Raw genomic sequence first — 18,025 nt, 5'->3', positions numbered from 1 at the left:
ATATGACTAAGGCTTTCTAACTGACCTACAAATGACTTTTTAAAGAGTGTATGTTAAAGTAGTTAAAAAATAAGTACCTAGGCAATAATTTTATAGAACTATGGCATTCATGAAAGCCATTTAAAATTTCATAATGCATGAAAAACAATTGACTTACTTATTTAGGGGAATTTTAAGACATCTTAAAAATACCGTTATATGGAAACTAATTAATAAAAATTATATCCTAGTGGCTCCATATTTTATAAAATATATATATATATATATGTAAGTAAGTTTTAAAGTTGAAAACAATTATGCAGAATTTTCTTCTGTCATCGAATTGCTGAGTATTTAATGAAAATGTTTAGGCATAGGATTACAAATTAGGGTTGCCACATATCTTACTAAAGTTTATCTTTATTTTGCATTGAAGTACCATATAAGAATGCTATCATCATCATCATCATCATCATCATCGGCTGCTGTTTCTCCCACTGGCGCATAGGGTATCCGCAAAGCACCACCATCTGGTTCTGTTTCTTGCAAGAAGTCTGATTTCATTCCAATTTTTCTGACGATTCAACGTCCTTCTTAACCCTTCTCCTCCAAGATATTTTACCATATAATGTTACTACTTATATACTATATAAACCTGGTCTGTGAACATTGAATGGGCGTTTCGTTACCTCAGATTTAATTTAAGGCTTAACTTGGGATTAATTTAAAATCAATTGGTTTAGCTTAAAATTCAAATCGCCCACTAAACCCGCAAATTCCCTACAATTCCACCTAAATCCAACCAACCACAACATGACCCATTCCGTACGCTCATCTCATCGAAATCAATCAAAAGCGGTACTCATTTGCGAAAACAGTCGCGGTGAACGCAATTCGGACAAAAATGGCATTGGCGATGCCTAGAAAAGTATTGATATTTGATAAGCATAACCTTCTAATAGGTTCACATATAAAATTATTATCCATTTTGTCGAGGTTAATTCCCAATCCAAGCGAAATTAACCATACAAAATTTCTCTCCCGAAATCCGGGATTGTAAAATAATTACAAAATATTCTCAGATTATTTATTATCGCGTGTTGCTCGATGGCGGGCGAGATGCTGAGAAGAAATTTAAAGGTGACTTTTTTTTCATTAAGGTGATTGAGAATCATGTTATGGTCGCAGTTAATATTTTCTGCGTTCTTCATCAAATTCAGTGGGGTCTTCCGCTGCGGGACGTCTCATAGACATCATCGACGTCAAAGTCGCCTTTTTTTGAACTTTGCAAACCAGTTGCGTGCTGTAGACTCGCCCATGTCACCTTCTCCATACTCATCGCAAATGTTCCGGGCTGCTTCGGCAGCTTCAGCAGCTTTTTGACCTCGATGAAAGGCAGGTGTCGAAAATGTTGCTTTTGCCTTCTGGGTATTCCATTTCTGAGCCTCAAAACTAATACAAAATTAAATAACTCAAAAATACAATTAGCATAGTTTTGTAGAGCCGAAAGAGCTCTATCGAATAAATACTTTCCCTTTCCAATCAATAATTTCGAGTTTCGCATGCGTTTGCTGTCATAATTTTTTGCACGGCGTTTACAGATTTCCTCCAACTGTCTGTTACTAGCAGCAAATTGCGCAATTAACTTAACGAATGCCTCTATTTCCCTTTACTTCTTATAGTTAAAATAATAATTATACAAACCAGAAACACTAAAGTATTCCACCGAAGCCATTTCTATGGCGAAAAACCTTTTAAAAGAGTCTTAACAGCTGATTGTCAATTTTGCTTTAATCTGCCATATGTGAATGGGTAGATAAATTTTTGTGGATTTCTTGCCAATCACTGCATATACATATGAACGTACTTTTATATTGTTTTAAATGCAAAAAATATTTAAATTGATGAAAAAAAGAAGCTATTTAGTATATGAAATGAAGATATGGCGCCCAACAGAAAGAAGATGTTTTTGGTACGCTAGGCCAGAAGCAACGAAATGAAAAATTACATGCCTACATATTTACCTGGGATTAACTTAGATTACGAAAGCATGCATATACAGTGAAACCTTGATATAGATGGAAATAATACTGCGACGTATACGAGTATACCAACGGAATATCTATTTTTTTTTAATTTGGCCCTTTTGGGGTATTTGGCCGAGCTCCTCCTTCTATTTGTGGTGTGCGTTTTGATGTTGTTCCACGAATGGAGAGGCCTACAGTTTCAAGTCAACTCCGAATGCCAGATATTTTTATGAGGAGCTTTTTCATATCAGAAATACACTCGGAGGTTTGCCATTGCCTGCCGAGGGGCGACCGATATTAGAAAAATGTTTTTCTTAATTTGTTGGTGTTTCACTGAGATTCTAACCTACGATGTCTCTGTGAATTCCGAATGGTAGTCACGCACCAACCCATTCGGCTACGGCGGCCGCCGGAATATCTATATCTCAAGAAATTTTCGGAAATTTTTTTGTGGCCTATCATATTTTTATTATCTAATCAAAATTATAAATTAATAACTTGTAAATCCATTTATAAATCGGTACGTAAAGGCTATCGCATGAGCATTGCGCTATGGTGCGATTTTTGCAAATAGAACTCTAATAGCTTGCTTTAAATTTCAGTTTGGGGAAAAATAAATTCATTTTCTCAGCAGATGGCTGTAGTGATCGATATCTCGCGTAGTATCGATCACACTAAAATATGAAGCAAAAATAATGGATTTCTTTTTCTCTTTTCTATATTATGAATTCGTTATGGAGAGGTTTAATCCTTTACTGTATGAATTAATAAAGCGTTGAAAAAAATTGTTTTACGGTGAAAATTTCCTTATTTAATTATCAATTAGACATACTAATTAAAAGTCAAATAATGAAAGTGTTTTATATACTGAATTTTATTTTTCTACGGAACCCTATTTAAAAACTAATGATAAAGTATAGAAAACAGTTGAAAAGCAGAAAAATTATTATCCTACGAGACAGATGAGTATATCGATTCAATGGAAATATTTTTTTTTTCTCTGAAAGTACTTATGTTTTACTCTTATCGTATTTTGAGAAAAAAATCACTCGCACTTCAATTTTTTTTTCACCAACTTGCGCAAAAGTGAGGTTACTACGAAATGTCATAAAATCATAGACATTATTTTTACGTTTTATTATTGCTTAATATACATATATTTGATGAAATAAGTTTTTTTCCTTGTACACTCCCCTTGGGAGCATAGAGCCTCACCAAGACTCTTGTCTTGCGTTGGTTTCGTTAATCTATTTGATTTCTGACAGGGCAGGTGATTAGCCTGCCGCTACGATGAACTAAAATAGTTCGAATTGTTTCATAATATTTACGTAATATGGAAACAAAATTGAATCGAAACTGTTATGCCGTATAAGGGCTCATATACGGTAGAGGGTTAAGAATTAAAAATGCACTCAGAGGCATCTCTACTGAAAAGCTTTTCGTTATATTTTTATATTTATAAAAAACTAGTGTGTGAAAAATTTGTATACGAAAAATTTCGCGGAAGAAAGTTTTGTCAATGTATGTAGTGTATAGCTCATAGTTTTTCACACAATAAAGACTCGCAAGCTCGAACGGCATTGTAACTGAGCCAATCAAATTTCTCTAAAATTGCTAATTTCCAAAAATTTTCTTCTAAACTAAGAAAATACGATGAAAAAACAAAATTGTTGGAAGTGCGTCGGTTCGAATATGCGTGCAGTTTTTTCTAAGAGCGGTCGCCCTTCGGCAAGCAATAGCCAACCACCGACTGTATTTCTGTCAAGAAAAAGATACTTACTTATACGTTCATAGTCAACTTATAACTGTAAGCCCCTCCCTTTGTAGAACAACGTCAAGGCGCACACCACAAATAGTGGGATGAACTCTGCCAAACACCTAACAGAAGTGTATGCGCTAATTGCTAATTTTTTATTTTCTAATTTGTGAGATTTTCCTGTGTAGAGCGTTTCGTTTCAACGAAGCTCGTTACATCGATGTTTCACTGTATTTAAATTTTGATTTTATATAACTGTAGAAAACTTCTTAAAAATAGAAAATTTCTTTGTTTAATATTAGAAATTTTTTTTAATTGGCCACAAGCTTTCCGAGAGAATAAGCCACAAAGCTTTCCGAGAGAATAATAGAGATTTTAACATTTCGTTTTAACGAAGTTCGTTATATCGAGGCTTCACTGTATTCCAATTTTGATTTTATATAATTGTAGAAAATTTCTTAAAAATATAAAATGTCTTTATTTAATATTAGAAAATTTCTTAAATTGGCCACAAGCTTTCCGAGAGAATAATAGAGATTTTAACATTTCGTTTTAACGAAGTTTGTTATATCGAGGCTTCACTGTATTCTAATTTTGATTTTATATAATTGTAGAACATTTCTTTAAAATGTACTTGTAATTGCTATTGAACGAATTTGTATTTATATTCTGCTCTGATTGGCCTTTGTGGCTTTCCGAAAGAATAATAGAAATTGGTCCTTGTTTTTTTTTTTTAAAGGTTCGTTATATCACTGGTTTCACTGTATTTTCATTTTGATTTTATTTAATTACATACAATTTCTTAAAATTGTACCTGTAGTTCCTATTGAACGAAGTGGTATTTATATTCTGTTCAAATTGGCCTTTGTGGCTTTCCGAAAGAATAATTAAAATTTGTCCTTTTTTTTAAAGGTTCGTTATGTCACTGGTTTCACTGTATTTTAATTTTGATTTTATTTAATTATATACAATTTCTTAAAATTGTACCTATAATTGCTATTAAAAGAACTTGTATTTATAATCTTCTGATATTAGCCTTTGTAGCTTTCCGAGAGGATAATACAAATGTTTACATTGCGTTTAAACGATGTTCCTTATATCGAGGTTTCACTGTATTTTAGTTTTACTTTTAATTGTAGAAAATTGCTTAAAAATGTACCTGTAACTGCTATTGAACGAATTTATCTTTATATTCTTCTTAAATTGGCCTTTGCGGCATTCGGAGAGAATAAATATTAATGGAAATATTTTTAAATGTACAAGTATAACTAAATATTACGTATATTTGATTAAAATAAAAATATCTTTAAGCTCTGCACCAAACTTAAATTGTGGCTTCTGCATCCATTAACGCTTATTTTTGTGCACATATAAATATACATATATATATAATCAGTTTTTTGCTTTGTATCCTTAGTTAGGAATAATAATCCATTGTGAAATTGCTGTATGAAATTGCTTTGTGATTCGGCCGTTCAACGCGTCCGCCAGTAGTAGAAAAATGATAAAAGATGATTATTGCGAAAGGATAATATTTACCTGCGTAGCTGTGTACTCGTACCGGCATATCAATGTTAATGAGCACCAAATGCAGACATACAAATGCCTAAGTACAGTAGCGGGCATGAACATTAGGATTACGCTTAAATGTGGCTAGTGACGATGAGCAACATTATTAGTTCTATAGGTAATAGTTATGTATATGTAGCTCAAATGTGGTAAGTGAAAACCTGAGAAAACCTAAAACGAGAAGGAGTAGAACGTAGTACTTTTATTGTCATTTTTAACCTTTCATTGGTACTAGGTTAAGTTAGGTTAGGTTAGGTTAGGTTGGACTCGGCTGAGTGTATAGATATCTCAGACCAGAAATTAAATCATAGTGTTTGTATGAAAAGTTTTAGAACTTTATATTTTGTCTTTAATACACAGTATAAATAATTTACATGGTTGCTAATTTTTTGCTCTACCTAATTGATATTATCTCGCTTCTATTGCCCAAATATCTTATTTTACTGATAAACATAAACTACATATAAGTAATAAGCAAATAAGTGATATGATGCATAAAATAGTTAATAAACATTTTATTTATATTAAAAAGGGCTATTACTTTTAAATACACAATTTGCATATAAAACACTAAATATTTGCATTTGTCACCATTTACGAACTTGGTAAATTTGTGAACTCAATCAAAATCGTTTAGCTTCAGCAAAAAGAAAGCTGTTTTATCGTCTTAATCCATGTGGCATATTCTAAGCGGGCTCTATTCTTGAAATTGTCACTGAGTCCATCGTAGAAAAGTTACGAATAGAAGTAAAAAAAGTTACTATTACTGAACACAAATGCCAAATTTTGAAGTTTCGACACTACCTGCTGCGAAATAAACTAACTAATTTTAGCTTCAAAAAATATTTCTTTTATTATTTCTTCTATTATTTATGTTTCAATTATTTTTCTTTCGAATAATATAAGTTCTTTTCATTAGTTCTAAGTGAAAGTGGGCGCAAAATTTAAGAATTTGTAAGGAAAATCTAAAATCTCTAAAATACGTCTCCCTCTCGGCGATGACCTCCTCGATTAAATTAATTTTTTTAGTTTCTGGTGAGTAATGATCTCGCTTAAATTGCTCCAAACACTGATCCGAAGTTAATAGCCGCATCCGCTTGTTGTGCTCCGCGAGCAATCGCGGCACCCATCGGGCCGACAATTTTTTTATCGCCAACTTATCATGGAAAATGTTAATTGCCATTCCGGTCAACACACCTATGGCCTCTGTTACTTCACGCACTTTCCTTCGTCGATCAGTGAAAATCATCTCGTGAACTTTTTGAAAGAATTCCTCGGTAACCACGTCTGCCGGGCGTCTTGATCGCTCCTCATCAAAAACGGATGTTCGCCGAAGTTTAAATTCGTTTAAACAATATATGTACATATAACTGTGGTCAAAGATGGCACAGAGTCCCTTGGATCCGGCTTTGCTTTTAGCTGCTCGCATTTTTTCCATCCAAAAACAAAAAGCGAATTAACTCTTTTTCCATCTTAGCAAAAATCATGAGACACGTCTTACCCGCATGCCATGTGCGGGACAACAATAAACAGATTCTTCTCCACAGCAATAAAAGCCATAGAGTTACAAATATTAGTTAAATAAAATAGTAAGCGAACTCACCATAATAGCGCAGATTAACTCCCCACAGTCCTCAACAGCAAATGTCACCACTCTCTTAAAACTGAACAGTACGCATTTCTAGAAACTAATAGGGCTGTCACCATGGATCCTTTATATCCGTTGTGGCAACGCATTTCACTTATGGCTGTTGTTGTTGTTGTAGCAGCTTAGTAAACGCTGATAGTCGATTATCGGTCGCCTTTGTCTAGCTCATCTAACGGTAAGCCTGTGAAACTTGCTGTTTCGACAGGTGTCCCACTCCCACAGGGGGAGGGGTGTTAGATGAGTGGGCTTGATGGGGCATATGAAAAGGTAGTCAGCACCTTTACATGCTGAACATATGTTTAGTATGTCGTGGTCAATTTTGGATATATAGGAGTTTAGCCTGGATAAGTAAGATTAGTGGTAGTCGTAGACGGTGGGTATGACCATAACTTCGGGATTGGAACGTACATTAATTTTTCAGGATAATTTGCTAGGGCTATCTTTCCGAGCAGGCAAGACTGGAAAGAAGGGAGAGTCGCCACGGATATAGGTATCTCTGTTTTCACTGGCGGATCCAAGATGGAATCTGGAGTGGGAGCGGGGGTTTTCTCTAAATCAGCCAGCATTTCGGTTTCCTTCACTATCCTGCAAGTATGCAAAATGCTTCGGGAATGGTGTTCGAAGGAACAATTATATTTTTCCCGATAGTCAAACTGCGATCAAGGCCCTGTCGTCTCCGTATTGCAGTTCTCTTCTGGTGAACTCCTGTAAGGAGGAACTCAAACGTCTCGAACGTGCCGGAAACATTTCCCTTATCTGGGTTCCTGGGCACAGGAATATAGAGCGAAATGAAATTGCCGATGCGCTTGCCAAAAAGAGACATCTGTGTCCCCTTGACCGTTGTTAAAGGCAAACTACACAATGTCTTTCGAAACAAAGCACAAGACAGATGGAGGTCTGTCTCATCGTGTGCTATTTCGAAAACGCTATGGCCTCAATACGATAAAAACAGAACGCATAAAATGATGGGAATCCCACGACATTCAATTTCCAAAACTCATTGCGGTATTCATTGGTCACTGGGTGATCGGTACTCATGCGGAGAAGCTTGGAATTCCGTACAACCCCTATTACAGAAGCTGTGGGGATCCTGCAGAGAAAGAGACTGTTGAACACTTTCTCTGCAAATGTCCGGCTCTGGCGGCTAGGCGCTTGAGATTCCTTAGCATGCCCTTTGGGGATTGCTTGAAGAAATTCTTCAGCCTAGATCCCTTTTCTCTCCTCCACTATGTTAACAGCACTGGATGGCTGTAGGCGGTTTTCTCTTCCCTAAATTTTTTTGCAGGTAGTGGTCCACATTATGGTATCAAAACGGCTCGTAAGTGCTACTTGTGGTGTATCTGGGGTACTCTTGCCATGTAACCTACCCTACCTGGTTAAGCCTGGCCTTTTCTGCACTTTTTCAAACTCTTATCGAAAAGAAGGGTCGCTCAATTCATTTATGATAAATTCCATTCATTTTCCGCATTTACTTTAATGCAATAAAAATCACCATCGATAAAAATTTGCGCAATACAAAATTGTTCTTTTTTAACAGTTATCATTCATCGCACTTGCCGTACGTCAAAAGTAGAAGAAAATTCCAGCATGGCGTACGGCACGTATGTGGCTCCTTCGACTCAAATACCCGTAACCTATTTTGCTGTCAGTCAAATTCGTTGCCACAAAGCGCACCTTATCAAAATTTCACTTTCTTGACTCTCCAGCGCCGTTGAAATGCAATTCTGCACTTTTTTACACCCGCCACTGTGTAAATGGGGTGTACGTAAATGTGTATGTAAGCAGACAAAAGCAAAAGCGTTCATTATTATTCTTGAGTATCGCAATTTTATGACCATTGTTCCATGGATATATTTATATTTAAGAGTATTTACATTTATAAGTTAATCGTAATTAAGGGCAAAGGAGAAGTGAAAGCGGGGGTAAGGAAGTAAAGAACAAACGAATAATGTGGTAAAGCAACAGAAACAAAAAAGCACTTTTACGTAAACAAACAAGCAAACGTACATATGTATGTAAATATAGACCAAAGGGATATGAAAAGGAAAACCTCAGACTAATCGCTCTGAGCAACATTTTGTAATATTTTTTTTTTTTTATTTTGCTGCACAATTCTTGTTGTTACCATTTTCTTTTAATGTCATGAATGCGCAAATTAAAGAGTGCATAAAATCAGATGACAAATTAAATAAAAGATTTAGAGAAAAATAAAAAATATAAAAAAAAACATTCATATTCTCATTCTCTGTAATGTAATACCATAATTATGAATGAAGATGAAGTGATATTGAAGCATTTGAATCGCATTTGCCAGATTATCGCAAAAGTACATACATACTTACATGCATACGTATGTTTTGTATGCTTCCTATTTTTAGCTTTTGTCACTTGTTATGCTGCTTAATGAAGGCAGAAAAAAAGTAGTATTTGAAGTTGAAGTAGTATTTAACTGTTGCTCCAAGCAAAGTTTTTAAAAAGGTATTATTTTTAGAATTTCTTTAATTGAAAAAGAGATAATGTTACATTAGTCAAAACAATTATTACATTGTTGTCCCACTAAATAAACAGTTCTTTTATTCCTAATCGATAAAACCGAATTTGGCGAGCACGCTATGTGCCGATTTCCACACGGAGAGTTTTGGAAGGGAGACACTGGAAGTCCTTTTTCATGTTTCATTTGCGGCCACACGGGCAAAATTGTTTTTGGCAACATTCGTTGCTTTTGGCGTTTATTTCTTTAGCATCTTTTGCAGAGAACGTTTTTTTTTCCTGTTCACTCCTCTTGGGAACATAGGGCCTCGATAAGACCTGCTTTGTGTTGGTTTCCTTAGCCTGCCGCTACCAGTACTAAGTGATGGAAATGCCCACCTGCCAAGGAACAACGCCTTTTTTACTGTTTGGAGCGCCATCTGTGTGTCACATTTTACTAGCAGAAGGATCGCGCGGATGGGTGAGGACTTCGCTAAATTTAGTGCGTCTGCACTATTATCGCGATCGCCCGCTTCCTCTTGCTGGCGCTACTGATGCTATGGGTAACTGTTTGTTTGCTTGTTTTAGCAGCCACAATGCAAATAATGCGCTTCCTTTTGTGCGGGAGTAAGGATGGGATGGATATGGTTTTGGGTTTGAGGAATGAGAGTTTTTTTTTTGTGGTTTTTTTTTAGAAACAGGGAAAGTATGTAAATTTGGGAAAGTGCAAGGACCGTGCTCAACGTGGGATTTGAACCCACAATCTCTGGGATAGAAGGCTAGTGCACTTACGCTGGACCAGCGAGTCCGCAGAGAACGTTAAACTGGTTAAATAATTTGTTGTTTTTTTATTTCCATATTTATATAGTACATTTTTAAATTTTTAATTAAAAAAAAAATAATTAAAAATGCTTCATATTTAAATTCTGTAAGGTCTCTTTTAATGCGATTTAGGAGTTGTGTGCGGTTTGTATTTCACCAAAATATTATCCATATAGGCTTGTTTAGGAAGCCCGCCTATAGACAGTATCAAAAAATCGTGGAGCCCACACCATTTGTTCGAGTGACATATAACGTTTATGGCTATAAAGGACAGCTAGATCTACCTTAACTCTTCACATCCATATCTCAGTAATTTGTTTTTAGAGTAAGCTTTTGCGATTCGGGGAGTCCCCTTCTAAAGGGTCTTCCAGTAAGGGGTGTTGTTTTGATATAAAATCAATGGTATCGTTGCTTGTGTGGTACGTAGCGCCGTCTTGTTGAAAATAAAGGTTGTCCAGATCAAAGCCATCCAATTCCGGCCACAAAAAATCGTTAATCATCTCTCGATAGTGCAATCCATTCCCCGTAACTGTTGCTCCAGCTCCAATTTCGAAAAAGTAAGGTCCAATGACTCCGCCGGACCATAAACTGCACCAAACAGTCACACGTTGAGGATAGAGAGGCTTTTCAACAATAATTCTTGGATTTTCTGAGCCTCAGATCCGACAATTTTACTTGTTGACGAAACCACCGAGGTGGAAATGGATCTCATTACTCCAGATGATTTTTCGATGGAATTTCGAATCATTTTCATGCATTTCAACAACCCAATCAGCAAAGACTCGACGTTGTTGATGATCGGACGGTTTGAGTTCTTGTGTTAACCGGACTTTATAAGCCTTAAGACCCAACATTTTTATGCAAAATACGGTGTAATGACGTTTGTGGAATGCCTAATTCCAAAGAACGACGAGGAATGGACAAACCTGGGTTTTCTTCAACACTTTCGGCAACAATAGCAATATTTTCGGCTGTTCTTGAGCGAAGTGCACGGGTTTAATTCTTCACATCACTAACTTGTCCCAACAGCTCGAATTTTTTCACCAATTTCTGTATTGCGGTCCGACAAGGTGCTTCACGATGACCCAAAAATGCTCGAGTTTTACGAACCGTCTCTGCCAAATTTTCACCATTTTTGTAGAGAATTTTAATATGTGCGTGTATCGTTTCATTTTTATTAATGGAGTAGCTTCTATTTGTCAAGTATCAAAAAATGACAGCTTCAAAAGTAACATCTAACGAAAGAGCGGGCTATTAAAAATCACCTGTTATTGGAAAAACCTTTACATGATACTTACCATCGCCAAGTCGCTATTACATCCTTGTGAGTTTCGCCTTAAAAGGTATAAACTGTAGATTTTTTTTTTTAATTTAATTTTAATTTTAGTAAGCAAAAGACGGAGGCAGGCAACAAACACCGGTATACTAAGAAATAATTATTTATTAAAAAAAATCGTAAATTACAATTTCTCAAACTGCTCCGAAATTTTCTCAGGAATTAAATGCAACTGATGCGGATTAATAACTAAGCTTAATTAGTGCCTACGGAGCTTCAAAGTTTAGTAAAAATCGTGTTTTGTCCTGATATTTCGGTCTGCTACAAAATCACTATAAATACAATGAACTAAGTGAAAAAAGTAAAAATTAAATGAGATTAACTTTAATATTTAATTGAAAACATAAAAGTTTTTTTTTACAGTCCGAATACAATTTTATATATTCCTGGACACAGCGCTTCCTCAGCCGTGATAAGTCCGTTACAGCCCCTTCAATAGTATCACTCATAACTCTCAAATGACTTATTCTTCTTTTAGCTTCCAGAAAAGCAGCATTTTGATCCCAAGCAGATACATCTTCCTTTAGAAAACTTTCGCGTGATAGAAATTGTTTGTTTTTTTCCGACACGAAATCGTTGAGTGTTTTGTCTGAACAAAAAAGAAAAATTAGTTAAATAACAAAACAAAAAATTAATAAAAGATTATAAATATCACAAAAAGTCAATTTAACTTACCAAACAATTTTTTAATCAGTTCTTCCTTCCTTAGCGTTTGCAAAAATCTGAGCTTTTATCCCTAATGAAGTTGGTAATAATTGTCTCTTTAGCTTGGTTATGAACTTCATCATCAAACAGTGATAGAGCGACTGTCTCATCACATAATTACCACAAATGATGGCCAAACTCACATATAGAAGCTTTAGAAATTGTTACGTCAACTTTTTTGTACCCTTTTAACATCTTCAAGAAGCGCAAACGTTTTGGTCGCCACCGTACATTCGAGCCAACCTTTAACATACAACATTATGGCAAATAAGCAAGATAAAATATCTTGAAGAGCCTTTTTGTCCTTAGCAGTCATTCTGCGTTGTGACTGAAGTAAACACTTTTTTAAAGAATAGATCGCTCTCGCCATCCAGCGTGACTGATGCATAGTTCTGGGAGGGCTTAGTTTTAATTTTTCCTTTGTGTCTCCTCCTAAAAATATTACGCACAGTTGGACCAATTCGTGGTAGTCATCTCTTACAAAACCTTTGACTAATGCTGCGTGAATTCCTGTCTCGGTTAAGTATAACTAAAATCAATGTTTTTTCCTATTTTCCCTGAACTTTTTGAACATCGGAATATCTGGGCTACTACACACCATAGAAGACATAGAATCCTGGGGTCGTACCTATTAGAGGAGGAATACCTCCCTCCTAGGGAGCTAGTTCGATTCCTCGGTATACCTGGTCGCAGGGCATAAAGACCAAGCCTAACCCGTACAACCATTACAATTGCCATTACCATCTGGGCTACTATGATAATAATATGCCTAACCTTGATTTCAAAGAAATATGGTTTCATTGACGTAATGAAGGCAGGCGAAAAGTAGCAATTCTCTTCCTAAAGTTTGCTCCAAAATAGCACAAGCTCCATTGAAATGGCCAGTATTGGAAGTTGTTGTGTCGCAGCACATTATTTGTACTTTATCGTGAAGGTTCCAGTCAAAGAGAGCTGTCGAGATGGCTTTAATATAGCTTAATGTTTCTCAGAAGAACTCTCTAATTTTGGCACCGCTAGAAGCTTTTCTCTACCGTCAAACGAAGCAATAACTGGGAAGCGTTCCTCTTTTGAACTTCGTACATGCAATCCCACACTGGGCCAGAAGACCCGAGTGAGTGGCCAAAACTCTTTTTTCTTAGGAAAAGGCCATAAAACCGATTAAAACCACGTTTATTATAGTTTTTTAACTCTATGAATGCGAATCTGAAGTCAAAATTAAAAAATTCAAAATGGCGGATCCAAAATGGCGGACATGAATTTTAAAAAATCCGTATTTTTGCTTCAAACTCAGAATCTAGGGGTTTAGAACAATGCATATTACGAATATAATGTCAACTTTGAGAAATTCAAAATGGCGGATCCAAAATGGCGGACATAAAATTTAAAAAATCAGTATTTTTGTTTCAAACTCAGAATCTAGGGGCTTAGAACAAAGAAAATACGTCTAGAATTAGCTGTATTCATACACCCAGGATACACCGCGAGGAGGATTCTAGTACGATTTAGTATCCCAATTTTTTTTTTGTAATTTTTGTAATTTTTAATTTTTTTTTTTGTAATTTTTAATTTTTTTTGTAATTTTTAATTTTTTTTTGTTGTAATTTTTGTAATTTTTAATTTTTTTTAATTTGACTTAATTTTTGAATCTGCATTTAAGCTCAATTTTTTCAGAATCAGAAGTTTCTTTTTCTGATAGTTCAAGTTCATCTAGAAGTTTGTGAACGTCATTAGACGCAATCATTTCATGATCGCGTTCGGCCTCTGTTTCATCTTCCGATTCATATTCGTCTTCATTTGCACTGGCACTGCTATGATCATTTTCCATATTTTGAGTATCTAACAAAAGTAACTGTTTAACTTCTGCTGAAAGTGGTAAACGTCTTCTGTTATTAGCTCTAGACAACCTGTTCATACTAGACAGTAATGGATCAGAAGTATCTAGTAATCGATTAAAGAGATCCTCTAAGTTTGTTTTCCTATCACATTGTCTACTGTGCCTGAGTCTGAAGTTTCTGTAATCTTTGTTTCGCGATTCAGATGCCTCTTCTCCATATACACCAACTGGTAAAGTACAATGTCTTATTATTTCTCCAGCATGAATCAAAATTATTTCAGATTTCTCTCACACTAATATCGATATTTCAGACATGTTTATGAAAAGGCGCAAAAAGGCGCATATATACCTTATTTAATACTTCTTTACGAACAATTTGGCATACAATTTAACTCATTTGATAGGGGAACTTCGGGGAACTTTGTTTTCAAAGTAAGTCATGTATGAATAAAAAACAGATTTTGTTGATTAAATGTTAAAAAAAAAAAACTTATTCAACATAAATACACATGGTTTCAATTATAAATTATTTTTTGAAATCCATAAAGAAAAGTTATGGACGATAATAACATCTTGAGTAGTATTTTTCACAACAACTTATTGATAAACATTGTTTGAAAGTGTTAAAAATCGAACTAAAACTTTGACTTTGAACTGTTACATAAAAAAAACTAATTGATAAAAACTAATGAAACTTCATAATTTGGTGTAAAAAATTACTCAAAATAAGATGATGTTATAAATTTCCTGTTTAAATTAAGTCGAAAATTTTTATTTTTGGCCACTCACTCGGGTCTTCTGGCCCAGTGTGAATCCGGGTAATAGATTTCCATCCCTATGGGCTGTGATAAGACTCCCTAATCACAAGATTTGCACCTTCACTAACAGTCAGTTTAAAAAAAAATAAAAATTTAACCTGACGAATATTGGAAAATAGGAGTGAAAGAACTTGTCGATTAGATGGTAATTTTGCACCATAAAGGGTTATTACGAAACTTTTAAGAGAGTATGCGTAAAAAAAAATTGAACTTGAAATTTAAGGGACACCCTAATACATATGTACGATCTTCTTCGCTTTGTAAATTTTTTGTTTTTACATACTTACTAATTCTACTAAGTTTCTTGGAGTCCTTAAAGAAAATTCTTTCTTACTCTGGAGCCACAGCAAAAAATGTTTAAAAGTGGCATATTTTAAGGCATTAACACACCGACATATCTACGAATGTCTATGTAATTTAAAGTAAGCTCAAACAGCAAACTATGCTCAGAAACAAAAACAAAAATTGTTGTTTACACATCAACTCATGTACCTTTCATTGCAGTTCAAACTCATAACTACCACAAATGTATAAGTATTTATATATAATTAAAGGAATACATATGTATATACAAGTATTGTCTGATTTAAGAAAATTGTGTTTAATGAATAAATGAACTCTGTACATTAAATGATTTTAAGTAATTAAGTCAATAAACGAGAATATCTATAAATGCGTTATGGTAAATATGATGAATGTAAGAAATGTAATCGATGTCTAATATTGTATGAGTATATAGTAAGTACAGTTGGAGAAATGTTGACTCAATATATACGATAATAATTGTATGTACAAATGAACAAACAAAATAAATTTTCCATGCTTTAGTATCGGCTGTCCCGAATACATAACGGTGTATAAGATTTCTCTAAGGAGCTGGGATTTTTTATGGGAATATTAACATTTTGGATAACGGATATGGGTACACATAAGTGCTTGAATATGTTAGGTGTTGTATGTCTGTACTATCTAAATTAGACTGGTCTTTAAATATGAGCGATTTCCTCAATCTCCCCGGTCTAAGAATATCACATATTGTATGCCGCTCAGGGGTCAGAGTTCAGATTACGCTATGAAAACTCTAAAATAACTTCAATAACGATTTAGAGCGTATTTCTTCTTCTTCTTAATTGTCGCGATAACCGCTTACACAATTTTGGCCAAGTTTAACAAAGTCGTTTCTTTCTTATGCTAACCGGTGTCACTTGGACAACCAGGTGAAGCCAAGTCTTTGTCGACCTGATCTTTCCAACGTATAAGAGGCCATCCTCTTCCTTTGCTACCACCAGCTGGTATCGCATCGAATGCTTTCAGAGCCGGAACTTTTGTTTCCATTCGAACGACTTGATACAGCCAACGAAGCCGCTGGATCTTTATTAGCTGCATGTCTATGTCGTTGAAAAGCTCATACAGCTTAATGTTCCGTCACCAACGAACAAATATCCAAAAATGTTACGCAGAATCTTTCTCTCAAATACTCCAAGCGACGCCTCATCGGATATTGTCCTCGTTCACGCTTCTACGCCATACGTTAGGACGGGCATGATGAAAGCCTTGTAGAGTGTTAGTTTTGTTCGTCGAGAGAGGACTTTACCGCTCAGTTGCCTACTTAGTCCAAAGTAGCACTTGTCGGCAAGAGAGATTCTACGTTGGATTTCAAGGCTGACATTGTTATCGGTGTTAATGCTGGTTCCTAAATAAACGAAGTATTTTACAACCTCGAAATTATAATATAACTGTCTACAGTGACGTGGGTGCTGATACCCGAGTGTGGCGGCTGTTTGTTTAAAGACAGGAGGTACTTCGTTTTGTCCTCGTTCACCACCAAACCCATTCGACCACCTGTCTGAAACCTCGTTTGGTATCAAACGGCAAAGGAGAGGTCCTTCCCAATTCTGACGGCGCTGCTGGTGTTGAGCAACGTCATCTTGCAAGGCCTTATTGGTATGTGGGGATACCAAATTCAGACATCGCGGCATACAGATACTCCTTTTTGTACTGTCGAATTCAGCAGTGAAATCGACAAGAAGATGGTGTGTGTTGATTCTCATTTCTTGGGTATTTGCCAAGACTTGGCGTATTGTGAATATCTGGTCGATGCTGGACTTTCCAAGTCTAAAGCCACGGTGATAAGATCCAATCAGTTGGTTGATGGTGGCCTTCAGCCTTTCACACAATATGCTCGCTGTAACCTTATAGACGATTTTCATTGGCTTGGGGAATAAGTTCATAGCATTTTTATATATTTTTTTTATTTTACAACGATTTGCTTGCTGTTTGGCAAAGGGTAAGTATTCATTCGATAGAGCTTTTTCTGCTCTACTAAACTATGTTAATTGTATTTTTGAGTTATTTAATTTGTTATTAGTTTTGAGACTTGCAAATTGAATCCCCAGGAGGCAAAAATCAATATTTTCGGCATTTGCTTTTCTTTGCCTTTCATCGAGGTCAACAAGCTGCCAAAGCAGCACGGAACATTTGCGACGTGTATGGGGAAGGTGCCATAGGCGAGGCACGGAAATGATTTGCAAAGTTCAAAAATGGCGACTTCGACGTCAATGACACGTCCCGCAGCTGAAGACCTTCTGAATTCGATGGAGAACGTCTCAAATCACTTCTTAAGAAGAATTGGCGAATTTGCGAAAAAAATTAACTGCGATCATAAAATGATTCTCAATCACCTTCATTAAAAGGGAGCCTGGGTGCTTCAGGAGCCCAACGAATGAAACAATCGACTTCTAATTGCTTCTCAGCATCTCGCCCACCACCGAGCAACACGCCGTCATCAACAGCGCTTTTTGTACTGAATCGTCAAGGGGATGAGAAATGGTGTCGATACGTCAATATGAAGCAAAGAAAGGAGTGGGTGGCTGCAGGAGATACGCGAAAGCCGAGAATCAAGCTGGAACTTCATCCAAAGAAGATCAGGATATGTGTTTGGTGGGACTGGGAGGATATGGTGCACTTAGTAATGCTCGAAAAGAATGCCACGATTAACAAGAACATCACGTGAATGAGGTTATTCGACTGAAAAGACCTGATCGACATGATCAAACCATACC

Source organism: Anastrepha obliqua, chromosome 3 (assembly GCF_027943255.1).
Source record: "Anastrepha obliqua isolate idAnaObli1 chromosome 3, idAnaObli1_1.0, whole genome shotgun sequence".
Lineage (NCBI taxonomy): Eukaryota > Metazoa > Arthropoda > Insecta > Diptera > Tephritidae > Anastrepha > Anastrepha obliqua.
Note: the sequence above shows the minus strand (reverse complement) of the source record.